The sequence below is a fragment of the Protopterus annectens genome, chromosome 6.part1 (assembly GCF_019279795.1).
Source record: "Protopterus annectens isolate FY-2018-M chromosome 6.part1, PAN1.0, whole genome shotgun sequence".
NCBI lineage: Eukaryota > Metazoa > Chordata > Ceratodontiformes > Protopteridae > Protopterus > Protopterus annectens.
Genome location: NC_056738.1, coordinates 36,237,913 through 36,251,206, shown reverse-complemented (window position 1 = coordinate 36,251,206; position 13,294 = coordinate 36,237,913). Strand labels below are relative to the sequence as shown.

The window sequence follows — 13,294 nt, the reverse complement described above, 5'->3', positions numbered from 1 at the left end:
GAGTTCTGTAATGTATTTGGACCTGAAAAAATTCTTTGCTCTCCCAATTAAATGTCTCCTTCACCTTGTGCAAGGTATCCTCAAAGAATAAACCCTCAGGTTGGGAAGTAGAAGCAAGGGGGTCATCTTGGTTAGAATCAGGGGAAAGACAGAGGAAGGAGGAAGAGTTCGGCATAAGGCAACCTTTCCTCATCTTTGGATTCTGAGGAATCTCTATCCTGAAGAGAAACATTCTTCCTTCATTTACTAGGAGAAGCTTCACAAACAGACATCTTTTGCAGGTTGGGCTCCTTGAACTTCATAAAAACCATGAACACCTTGGCTACATTAAGCAGGTCTTGTGCCTCAGTCTAGGTTGATGCAGATGAAGACTGAAGCATAGGCTGGGGTATGCTAACCTGTCTCTTTGGTTTGAGCATCAGAGATTTTGAAACCAAGGCCTCAGTATGCGGGTGGGTAACAGTGACCTCTGTCCAGTTCACTGATGTTTCTTCATGCACGACTACCAAAAAAGTAAAGTTAGCTCCCTCAGTTACCAACAGTTGAACACTGGAAAAAGAAGCCTGCAGAGCAGCTTAAGACCCATCCAATACTGGTGCGAAGTTAGTCATAACAGTGTAGCCTCCTGAGGGGTCATGTCAGAGGACTTAGGCCTAGTGGTTGTTGGTCCAGGGAGCTGCAAAGGCACCTCACCTGAGTCACTGACTGATCCGACACTGAAAGGTTTTCAGTCATACCCAATGTCCTTCTCCTTCATTTTCTTAACTTTTCGTTTCTTGGGCAAAGAAATGGCAGAAGGCAAGGAGTGCAAAGAAGTGGGTGGTGCTGGATCTGAGGGCTCCATGTGGGATGCAAGGACTTTGACCCTACACTTAAGGGTTTTTGAGTGAAACATAGCACTATACCAACATCTAGAAACTTGGTGCTGAGGCCCCAAACAAAACAAACAAGAACAAAATGGAAATCTTTATGTCAGATTTGCTTGCCACACTTCAGTTACTGATCTTTTTAAACATTAATTAGAAGAAAATTTCTCTAAGGCGGTACTTATCTGAAAGCAGTGTGTAGTACATTCTGGAAAAAATTAGCTAACTGACCCACTGTGAGAATTAGGCAGAATAAAGTAGTGTATCAGTCTGCACAACTAAAAAGAACTGAAGATGGAGCTGATGGATGCCTCTGTAATACCCTGCTGTCCAGGTGTTGTTCTCAGATGCCTGTCAGTTAAGAATGATGTTAAGACTCTGGGAATCAGGACAGTCATGAGCATCTGCATGTCAGGCAGACCCAAGAATTGGTACTGCAACATTGACTATGAAGAACATCTAAAGCTACAGCTGCTAGGTCGGGTTTGGGATGAGTGTATAAAAACTTAAAATAATGAGGAACTTTATGCGATCTATCTTTTATTTTTGGGGGAAGCAGACTGACTATAAGGAAAACTGCAGGTTTTGACATACACATCCTCCAATACTGACAGCACTGGGGGAATGAGTGAAGGTTCTGGAAGTTCCATCTGTAATAGTTCATAGTATTTTCTGAGGGACTGAGAACCTCAGTATGATCCCACTGAAAACAATGGGACATTCTGGAAGTAGTCACAGAAAAAGAGACCCACCTCCCCCACAGGGAGAAACAGATAGTGTGCTCTTCTCTGAATCTGAAACAAAAATTTGAGAAAGCCCTGCATCTGTCCCTTCATCTTTCTGTCCAGATTCAGAGTCTTGAATCTTATCAGGAAAACAGGCATCCCTTTTTCTTTTATCAGAAACCATCTTACAAGAAAGGTGAATAGTCTAAATTAAACCCAGAGTCAGATCTAGTAAACTACTGCTATCCAGGGAAAATTAGGCAGGAGCAGATGCATCTTTAGTTTTCTCTGTTGGACCTATTTTTTTAAGTGAAAAATGGGGCCAACAGAGTTGTTAGCAGTGGTAGCTTCCCCAGGGATTAGTAAAACAATCTTAATAAATGGGGAAGACTTCCCTGCTACCTCTCCTGGGGTTAAGAAAAGAGGATTTCCCTTGATCACTGAGAGGACTCCAAAAGGTACAGGGGATGTGGCTAACTCTTGGTCCATAGTGGCTGTAGGTGCTACACAAGAGGGATTTGGGATAAAAGGTGAGTGGCCTGAGGAACCAGCTTTGGCCACAGCAGAGCCACCCACCTGCAGCTGAGGCAAACTGCTAGTTGTGGTAAAGGCCGTTTGCTTAACTTTTTCTTTTTGTGGCTGGAAGAAGGACTTATCATAGGACCAGTACTTTGTTCGTTGGCCAAGCCAAAAATGGTGTCTCTTTCCTGAGAAAAAATAAGGAGCATAAGCCAGTAAAAATTTAAAGTTGTAATAAGTCACATTTTCACAAAAAGCACAGTAAAAAGCACTTTAATACACTGTGGCATTCCCAAAAAGGGAAATAAATACAGTTTCTCCACAGAAAAAATGGTTTTCAACTACTTTTAACAACTTTTAAACAGACAGGAAAAAGTGCACTCCCATTTAAAAGTACAGGTAAGTCTTGTGTCAGTCCGTTAAAACACAAACTTCTAGATAAAAATAACTTTCCTAACCAATAAAGTACATTTAAGCAATAAATTTTAAATGTGGAAGTTTTTTTCCCTAAACAGAACTTATCCATCCAGCAATGGAACAGCGCAATCTGACTGTTGATCTTAAAAAGCCCACTCAGGAGCATTCTCTTCAGTGGCAGGAAAGCTCTGAAAGGCTTGATGTTCAAACTTGTGTTTTAAGACAGATCAGCTCAAGCTGCCTAACAGTTTGAGCATGTAGAAGGTGCTCTGAAATTTTGGAAGCTGGATGGCTGTTACAGCTAAGGCTACTGCAGCTGTGATCAATATTATGAACATTTGGAGCAATGCAATGATAAGAATGATATGTAATCTTAATTATTTTCTTTTTGTCGCTATCAAACAATTATTCAGACTGGCAAAAATAGTTATTCTTTTTACTTTCTGTAGTTGCAAACACTGGAGCTAAACATCTGGTGCAAACTCTGTGGGTTGATAGCATATTCTGCTAAGATGAAAAACAGAAATGATAATACGCTATTTGGAACATGACACATTTACTGTGATCTCACTGGACTACAAAAATATGCACTTTCTATGCCTAATGTATGCATGCAATCAGAGTCCGGATCTGTGAAAGGAAATAAAGACTCACAGTCACTATGCTGAATGTGTTTGATTAACATGTTGTCCATTTCAGGAACCAGAAATAATCTGAATTTAAAAAAAAAAACTTGCCCTTTTTGAATGGCATATGTCCTCTGAATTGCATTCTTTTTCATAGAAGTTGATCTTTTAAGGGCTACATACACTATATTGCATAACCTTACTGAATTTGCTTGTGGTTATCTTTTGCTAAGAAGAAGAAGATGTCTCCGAAACTCGCCTGCTTCAGGTTATAGGAAAAGAGAAAGGACAAAGGAAAGGTAGTAGTCATCTATAAGATCTCTGGTTTATCTGCCATTTTTTGATACACACGAGTTTAGTCTGACTGCTCATCTTGAGATGTTTCTATTGAAAATAAAAGTGCTGGGAAGTTTCACTACTATAAGTTGGTTTCTTACTTTTAATAAAAGTTTTTGAAACTGATGTGTATGAGATGCATACATTTCCGTGAATAAAGACCTTTATTTCTAACAAACAAATTTATCATATACAAATCCTTTTTCAATACATATCCAGTAATATAGAATCCTTACCAAATGGAAGAAATACAAAAACAGTTTTCCCAGTTCAATCAGTTGTCAGAGAGACTGTAGTAGGTTCAACAATGAGAGAATTATATAAATGCTGTCCATCCACAGGAGATTTCTACAACACGTCAGACTTTATTTTGATGCTGGAGACTGTAAATCAGGACAATATCAACTAGCCTTTAGAATATCTATAACAGTGGCCAACAAGAAACAAGTTACAGCAGCATTCAAAAACATGATTTATCATCATTATTGTAAGACTCTGTTCTAAGGCAAACTAGTTTTCTCAAAGCTACCCCTCATAAGCTGAAGCCTCAGCAGCATCTACACCCTCATATGCACACTTCAGTGTTTGCACCTCTGTCCTCTCTACTGCTGCAACTAACTTTTGAAGTCTGTCAGTGAAGATACTACCAGGAATACAATATACATTTTCTTAGATTTGCTCTATGATAAAACTCTTCTTCTTAGAATCTTAACAGAAAAAAAAAATTTTTTTTAAACACAAAATATCTTTGAGTTATCATTTATGACATAGAGAAACAATACATTTATATAAATGAAAACAAACCATATTGACATATTTCAGTTGCAAAGATCACACATTCCAAATCATTTTCAAAACAACCATTTTCAATTGGGCATTACATAGCTCTTTCAATTCCTGCCTTCCTTCAAACCTCATTCCTCCTCTACAATATTATTCTGCATGTATTGCTCCCAAATTCCTATTCTTTTCTATGTAATTTGCTTCTACCCTTTTCTGAAGATCCTACTTCCAGTTATTTTATCTCTGCTGCTCTGGTCACTTTTTCAAGTGTGGTTGGTTTAGAATCTGATTTCCATTTTCTAATAGTTTTGCTTTTTTGGCAGCCACCAGAATTAAACTCAGCAAGGCATTAACTATATCTAGGCAATTCTGACTGTCTATCACAGCTCACAAAAAAACATTTCCTTAGTTACACCAGTTTGCTCAACCAGTATTTCTGACAAAGTAGTCTGCAGGGAATTTTTAAAGTCTGCCAACTCATTACACTCCCCAAAAATATGTACCCAGTTACCTTTCTTTCTTTCTTTCCCATCACACCTCCAACATTTGCAATTTACCTGAGGACAAAATCTTTTTGAAGTCTGCCTGGGGTATAAAAATACTTTTTAACAGCAGCTTCTGTTCTAGATTCTATTAAAAACTCTACCAGTGCTGGTCTTTCACTTAGGATCCACCTATTCCTTTTCTCTTTGCCTCTACACTGATATCAATTCTTGATAGGGAAGGCAATCTCTAACCTGCAGTCCAAATGCATTCTTGGCCTCCTCCCATTCTAGTACCTTTCCCGTTCTAATAATCTGCTCCCAATATCTTGGTTTCCTTGCCAGTTTTTTCCAGTAAATTCCATCCCCTTCTTTCTAATTGCTAGAACTTCAAATGTGATAGAAAAGGGTAAAAGAAAACAATGGTACACTGGTGCTAGGAAGAGGCTACTAGCAAGAAAAGAGGATTATGTTGGCTTGAATTTATATTCCATAAAAAACTGCTATTATAGAGCATTAGAAATCAGTTTTCAACAGGGAATATTACTTACTGGTGGGGAGTAGAACTTGATTTGCAATACTGATGCTGTATCAGGAGGACATAGAAAGGAAAATATAACAAAAGATGTCTGATGAAATTTATGAAAAAAATTGGAATGGATGATACGAATTCAGTAATATTAACTCGGGCACAATTCATATACTATGGAGCTTATGGATAGTTGTAGGAATTCAGCAGGTAAGTTATCAGGAGCATTGGTGCAAGGTTTGAGTTTTTGAAGGAGTTTTTTTATAGTGCATGTAGGAATAGGAGAGAAAGAAAAATTAGGTAGAGAGGAAGGTCTAGAATATGATGATGGTTGGTCAGGTGGGTTGGGGTGGGAAGGTGATGGTCAACTTAGCTATAGTGTCGATGAAGTATGAATTAGAGAGAGAGGCCATCTCAAAGGGTGTTTTATCAGGGTGTGGGCAAGGGTTGTTAGAGCTTGGGTGAAGTAGGGAATTGATTACTCCCCAGAATTTCTGTGGGTTTAGTTTATGTTGGTTCTGTAGTCTATGGAAGTATTCTTTCTTGTTTTTAATGACTAGACGTTTGGCCTGATTATGTAGCTGTTTATACAGAGCAACGTCAGTTGGGTTTTTATATTTTTGCCAGGCTTTCCAAGCTTTGTCTCTAGCGGACATGATTTGCTTTGTGGATTTGGTAAACCAGCTGATTATGATTAGCCTTGACTCTTTTCAGATGAGGTGGGGCTACACTATCTAAGATCTTGAGAAATGTTGAATTAAAGAATTCGAATGCATCATCAAGGGGGATGGATTTTAATGGTGTCCAGTTGGTATGCTGTAAAATGTCATTAACAGTGTCTAGTGAAAAGTGGGATAAGTCTCTGGTTTATTTTAGTTGGTGATTGCTTACAGCTGAGGTAGTTTTACATATAGTGAAGGCTGGTAAGTAGTGGCTAATGCTATTTGGTAGTGTGCCAGAGGCAGAAATTTTTCTGGGGTCAAACACAAGGACCCAATCCAGGATTGAGCCTTGGTTGTTTTTGTTATTGGGCCTTGTTATATCAGTGACCAGTTGGGTGTAGTTAAATAGGTTGATGTTGGTTGGGGGACTTGATTAGTGATATCCAGCCAATTAATGTTAACGTCCCCTAGGATGATTTTTTTCATTTTTAATATTATTATATGACCAGGCAAGAATGGCCTCTAGTATAGGAATATTATTACCTGGAAGAATGTATACAACCATGATACAGAGGCTTTTACAGTTATTCAGCTTCAGGAGGGTTACTAGAAGTTCTGCTGCGGAGAATTGTGGAATAGGCTTTGTAAATGGGACTATGGTGTAGACACTTGGGTATATCAAAGGGATGCCTCTGCCTTTTCTAGGTGGCCTGTCATTTCTATGGCATGTATAGTTGGGGGGTACAAATTCTGAGTCTTTGATATAAGGTTTAAGCCAAGTCTCAGTTATGGCACTGAAGGGTTGATTTCGGTGTAACTATGCATGAAAATGGGGAATTTTATTTCTAATGCTTTATAGATTGATGGTAGTGAAATTCAGGGATTTTATGGAGTTGGGTTGGTTGTGGGGGGCTGACAGTGGGCTTGGGTTTGGGTTTATATCACCACATTTTATTAGGTTAAATTGGGTGGTTTGATTTACAGAAAGCAATTGTTTTCTAGTTTTGTGGTGGTAGTCTAGTTTAGAGTAAGTATCATGGACTTTAAATAGGAGGAGAACTTTTACTTTGGTCTGTAGAATTATGTCTGTATCACATAAGGTGGAGCCTAGTGTGGATGGGCTCGGGAGACATTGTATGTGTGTGGATGTTGTGCATGATGGTTTGAAAGGTATATGGGTTGTTTGATGGGTTGTAAGATGAAGGAGCAGATAGAGGTATAGAGAGATGGTAAAGATTATGGTATTAGAGATGAGAGGCATTGTGGCAGGTGGAATTACTGTGTGAGGAGAGAAGTTTATTAGGAATAGAATAGTGGTGTAGAGATAGTACTTATAAAAGATATAAAAGTGACATTTGCAAAGGGAAGGTGAGTGCGGGATGTGAGAGGTGGTTGGGTATAGATGCAGAGCGTGGATGATTAAGAGGTGGGAAGGGAACTGAATATGGCAGGTTGAAGGGAATTTAGTTAATAATATTTAATAACAAAGGCAGACTGAAGGAGGAGCAATAGGGGTGGAAGTATGGAGAACAGCAGTTGGTGAGGATGAGAGGTTAAGGGAGGTAACTAGATTGAGTAGGGGTGTGGTAGGTAGAGTTGAGTGGGTGAGTAGAGTCAGGCCAGGTAATTGGTAGAGATATAGAGACATAATGTTAGTTGCAAACATTTTACATAACATTTATCTACCCAATCATTGTCAGTCAAACATTATACAACTCATTCAAATCCTGCCTTCTTTTAAACCTCATTTCTCCCTTGTATGTAATGTTCCCATAATTGATATTTTTCCCTGTGTAATTTGCTCCTACCCTTTTCTAAAGATCCCACTTCCATTTGTTTTATCTCTGTGACTATATTCACTTCTTCTAGTACAGTTGGTTTAGACTTGGATTTCAATTTTCTAGCAATTGCTTTTTTGTTAGCCACCATAAATAGACTCAGCAAGGTCTTACTATGTCTAGGCTATTCCAGTTCTGTCTCATAGCTCAGAAAAATCATTTCCGTAGACACACCAATTTGCTCACCCAGCATCTCTGATAGAATGGACTGCAAGGAATCTTTAAAGTCTGCCAACTCATTACAATCACAGAAAATATGTTTCCAATTACCTCTTTCTTGCTCAACACACCTCCAACATTTGCTGTCTACCTGAGGGAAAATTCTCTGGCGTCTACCTGGGGTATAAAAATACCTATGCAAACATTTCCTAGCAAAAATCCTAAATCTTCTAGATTTTGTTGCATATTTGGGAGACGTACATATATCCCACCATTGTTTCTTTGTAAATTGCTTATTCAATCTCTCTTCCCAATGCTTCTCTGATTTTCATAGTTCTCATACAATATTTTATATGTTCTATTAATTATTCCTTTTTACCAGCAGCTTCTGTTCAAAATTCTACTAAAACTCTACCAGTGCTGCACTTTCATTTAGGACCCCCACTATTTCTTTCTCTTTGCCTATACTCTGATATCAATGCTTGATAGGGAAGACAATCTCTAACCTTCAGTCCAAATAAATTCTTGATGCCTTCCCATTCTATTACTTTTCCCTCTCTAGTTATTTGCTCCCAATACCTCAGTTCCTTTGTCAGTTTTGTCTAATAAATTCCAGCCCCCTCTTGCCTATTGTTTGTACCCCTAATTACAGTCATTCGTATCAACAGAATCTCCTTTCTCCATTCCCATGTTGATTTAGTTCTTAGAATACTTACTGCTATTTTATGAATATAATATTCTGTGTGATTATTGTTATTTTCCTTAAAAGATCTGCATCAAAAATCCAGTCTCTCCTTGTTTCTTGAGCTTTCCCTCATTTCACCATCATCCCCTTCCACTTTGAATTAGCTGTCTGGCTCTGAAATACCTCTTCAAATTGGATAATCCCAATCTGCCTTCTTCTAGTGGAAGAATCAGTTTATCCCACTTGACTCTTTCGGCTTCCCCTCCAAGATAAAATCCTTCAGTGCTTTATTAATTGCTATCCACAACTTCTCCTCTGGTTGATAAAAATACGCCTGACCTGTGTATAAGACTAAAATGACTAAAAACATTTAACTGCTTGTATCTTACTATCTATATCCATATAGCAGAGCTTCCAATTTCTCAGTTTTGTATTATCTTTTATTTAGTCTCTTCCCACATATCCTTAACTGCCACACTGGAATCATTTTTAATCCCTACTCCTAAGTACTTCATTTTATCATGTCCTATTAAGTATGGATATTGCTAAACTAATTTGTGTGTGGGTACATAATTTACCACTACTGCCTTTGTTTTAGCTTCATTAATTTTGTATCATGAAAAGATCTGAAACTGTCTCAAAATGTTCAACAACAGTGAAATATCCTTTTGTGTTTTTTCAGGTATGAAATAAAACCATCTGCAAATAGAGCCAGCTTTTCTTGACTACCATACCAATTATATTCCTGATTCCCAAGTCAATTATTTTCTCTGCCATTGCAAACAAAATGCAAACAACAAAGGAGGAAAAGGACACCCCTGCCTGATTATGGATGAAGCCAGGGTTCTGGTAGAGTGAGCCTTGACCCTGCCTTGAATAGTCTTCTTGTGGCAGGAATAACAGAAGATTACAGTTTGGAAATTGTCTGCTTTGACACAGGTTATCCCTTCTTACCTTTAAGAAAATAAACAACCGAACCGAAAGATCTTGTTCTGTCAAGATACTGTGTTGTCTATTGACATCCAAGGCATGAAGTATCATTTTTCCCTCATTTTCTAGGGTATGGAAAGTAAAAAGGAGATATTGCTTGGTTTAAAGTAAACTCAGTCACCACTTTAGGCATAAAACAAGGATTAGTTCTCAAAGAAACCCTGTCTCTGTGAAAGATGAGTTAAGGTTGACCAACTACAAGAACTTGCAAATCAGATACTCTTCTTGCAGAGGTCAGAGCAATAAGCAAAATTGTATTCCATGTTAAAAACTTCAAGTCAGCCAAACAAGCTGGTTCAAATGGAGCAAGTGCTGGCTTCTCTAACACAAAAATAAGATCTCAAGGAGAAGCCACAGATTTTCTGGGAGGCTTCTTATGTAGCATCCCTTTCAAAAACATTTTCACATGAGAATTTATTAAAAAAGGGGGATCCATGGGTATAATGCAGCAATGGGTGACAAACGAACCTTGACAGATGAGTAAGACAGGCCACAAGATAATAACTTACGCAAATGATGTAAAACCAGAGAAACATAAACCCTGAATGGGTATCAATTGGTTGTTGGCACCAACTTGACAACATTAGTACCTACTGCACATCCTCAGAAAACTGGTGTCTAAAAGGTATTAAGACCCTATCATTCAGGCAGTCATTTGTAGCTGTTTGGTGCAGGAATGTATCAACACCCTTTTTCTTGTTTGAGTAAATCTAGACTGTGAGGAAGCTTGTAGTACTTGCTCCTGATCAATTTGAAAAGAAGGGAGAATCACTGTTTTCTGGGCCAGATAGAAGTCATTACAACAGAGGATGGCTGATCTTCAGGACCTCCAGGATCAAGAAACGTATTCTTGTTAGTATGCATCTATTTCATATGCACACAACCACGTTTGTCTCAATTGATAGAAAAACTCCTGATTACATGAACAGAAGTCAAATTATATACAGAGGTAAAATACATCTAAGAAACAATTCATTTACAATATAAAAAACACAATCAGTAATCCAGTGGTTAAACAAGTAGAAGTGACATTAGAGGATTTTTGAGGTAATTAGAGAAACTCTCCTCAATACATGAATAAAAGTAAAATGTTATACATAGGTAAATACAACTAAGAAACAATTGGTTTACAATATAAAAACACAATAAGTAATCCAGTGCTTAAACTGGTAGAAGCAACATTACAACATTTTTGAGGTAAACAGAGCAGACAGAAAAATTAGTAAATGTTGCCAGTTGATTGCTTAGAGAGGAGGCAAAAAGGTCTACCTGTGAATTCACCCAGATGGATAAAATCTTGAAGGATCTCTGACCAATTTCCATACATGAGGATTTGCCTTTGTTCTACTCAGCTTGTCTGCCACACAGCTTTACTCTGACAGAATATAAGATGCCTGTACAGTGAGATTGTGCTGTAAAGCTAAATACCATTGTAACATTGCTAGCCTGCAAAGATAATATGATCTGGTTCCCTCTTATGTACCACAGTACTGTGGCACTGTATGTGACTACTTGAAGAGGTTCTGGGGACCATAGATGATTCAGAGAGTTGAGAATCAATATAACATCAAGCATCTCTTTTGTGTTTATGTGATTTGGTTGGTCTTTCCTGTCCCAGAGACCTTGTACTTTTTTTCCCCTTGACATTGCTCCCCAAGCAAAGTCTGAGGTGTTTGTAGTGATTGACTACTTTGGAGCAGGAAGGGAGACTGGGAAACCTGGATACCAGGATATTTAATGTCTTTACCAAGTGATTTCTCTTTTCACAGAGATCAGGACTGGAATTTGAAAAGAGAATGGGTGCTGATGCTGGGACCAAACAGGCTTCAAATACCAGTGTACCTTTCTCATGTGGAGTCTTGAAAGAAGTATCGTGAGACTCATGGAAGCTTGAGACACAGAATCCTGAGGTATTCCCTCAAAGTGACAGAAGTCTGAATGGAAAATCCCTGAAAAGCTAAATACTGATATATTTCTTTTCCTGTGGAAGAGAAGCTCTTCATACAGAGGTGTCTAGCATGCACCCCAGAAACATAATCCTATGTGATGGAGTCAAAAATGGCTTTCAAATCTTCTCTTGGAATCCCATCCAAAATGGGAGAGTTCTTACAGTGAGAATCCTAACACTTTGAAAAAAAATTGCCTGCAAAGATTAGCAGGTTGTCTAAATATGGGAAATGTGTTCAACGTGTTGCCTGCAATGGGCTATGAGAGGAGAGAGATATTTTATGAACACTCCTGGAGAAGTGGATAACCCAAAGGGTAACGCAGGAACTAATGATGTGATCCACACACACACACACACACACACACACACACACACACACACACACACACACACACACACACACACTCACACACACACAAAACCTTAAGAAATGCCTGAAATTCGGATGACTAGGAATGTGATAATAAGCATTTTTTTTTAATCTGAAGTTACTAAAAAACTCAAATGAGGAGTTGCTTCTATTACCCTCTGAGACATCATACGATGGTGTATAGGAGGGAAGTGAAGGGTTTGGCCTGTCAGATGAAGAGGAATCCTTTGAAAAGGGGGAATTTCCTCCCACTGCCATCCATATCCTAGATGGATGGCCTTCAGCATCCATTTGTGTTATACAATCTATTTTCAAAGACAGAAATGGAAATTCAGACTTTCCAGAAAGGATAAGGGGACTACTAGGAAGGAAGTGCGTGTGTGTGTGTGTGTGGAGGGGCAAGGGCATTTATATAGTTATTCTGCCTTGTTTGTCTGTCGTTTGTTCTTGGGCTTCCAGTTTTCTTTTTGGAACCTCCATGCCATTGCTTTTTAATTGTCCAATTACCAGCATTTTGCAGAGACTGTTTATTCTGTTTCTTGACAAAACTGGACGAGGGAGCAAAGCATTCTGTGGAAAATCTAGAGGAGGACAGGAAAAAAATGAGACATTACCTGAATCAGCTTCCCTGTCTCATCACACTTTTTATAACCTTTGCAGCAGAGGGTTAAAAAAAATCTCAATCAAAAGGAGAATTCAAAAAGTAATTTTTTTACATTTTCACAAGGTTCTGAGAACACAGCCAGGCAAACTTCTTCAAAACAGTATCAGAAGCATTAGCCCTAGAAGCAGTATATTCAGAGCAAACATCTCAATCTCTTAGCACAAGAAATCTAGACAAAGTCAAAAATAATAGGGAGCAAAGGCCCAAAAATAGGGACAGATTTTAAACATTGCTTTTATAAAACTTACAAAGTTGCTAGAATAAAAATATTTTATGTTACCATGCATTTTCTGAAGGATAATAAGTCTGAAACTCAAATGTCTGCTATTATTTAGTGAATTCAGTCCTCACTGATTTACCAAGAAAATCACAAATTTTATGGGGAGCAGACCAAAAATATGAGGCAAAAATCTGGACTTTCTGTGGAAATCTGGACAGTTGAAAGGCATGCTTCAGAGTTATAAATACACTTCAAACAATGAATAGTGACCTGAGAAACAGAAGAAACTAGACTTCACAAAGCAGATTTTTCATCACAACAGGAGACTACACCTAAGCCAGATCCGGATCATGGTTAAGTGAAGCCCTAAGGCAGGGTAATGGATCAGTGCCCCCCACCAGCAGCCTTCCCTCCCAGCAGCTTCCCCTTTCAACCATTTCAATGTCCCATTATTTGCTATTTCTCCCCAGTTACC

At 38.4% G+C, this 13,294-nt stretch overlaps 1 protein-coding gene across 2 annotated transcripts in view; it reads right to left on the bottom strand.

Annotated features, from left to right (window-relative positions):
• Positions 1–13,294, bottom strand: part of IFT172 (intraflagellar transport 172) — a 3,348,311-nt gene that overhangs the window by 2,045,976 nt on the left and 1,289,041 nt on the right. The window lies entirely within an intron of this gene.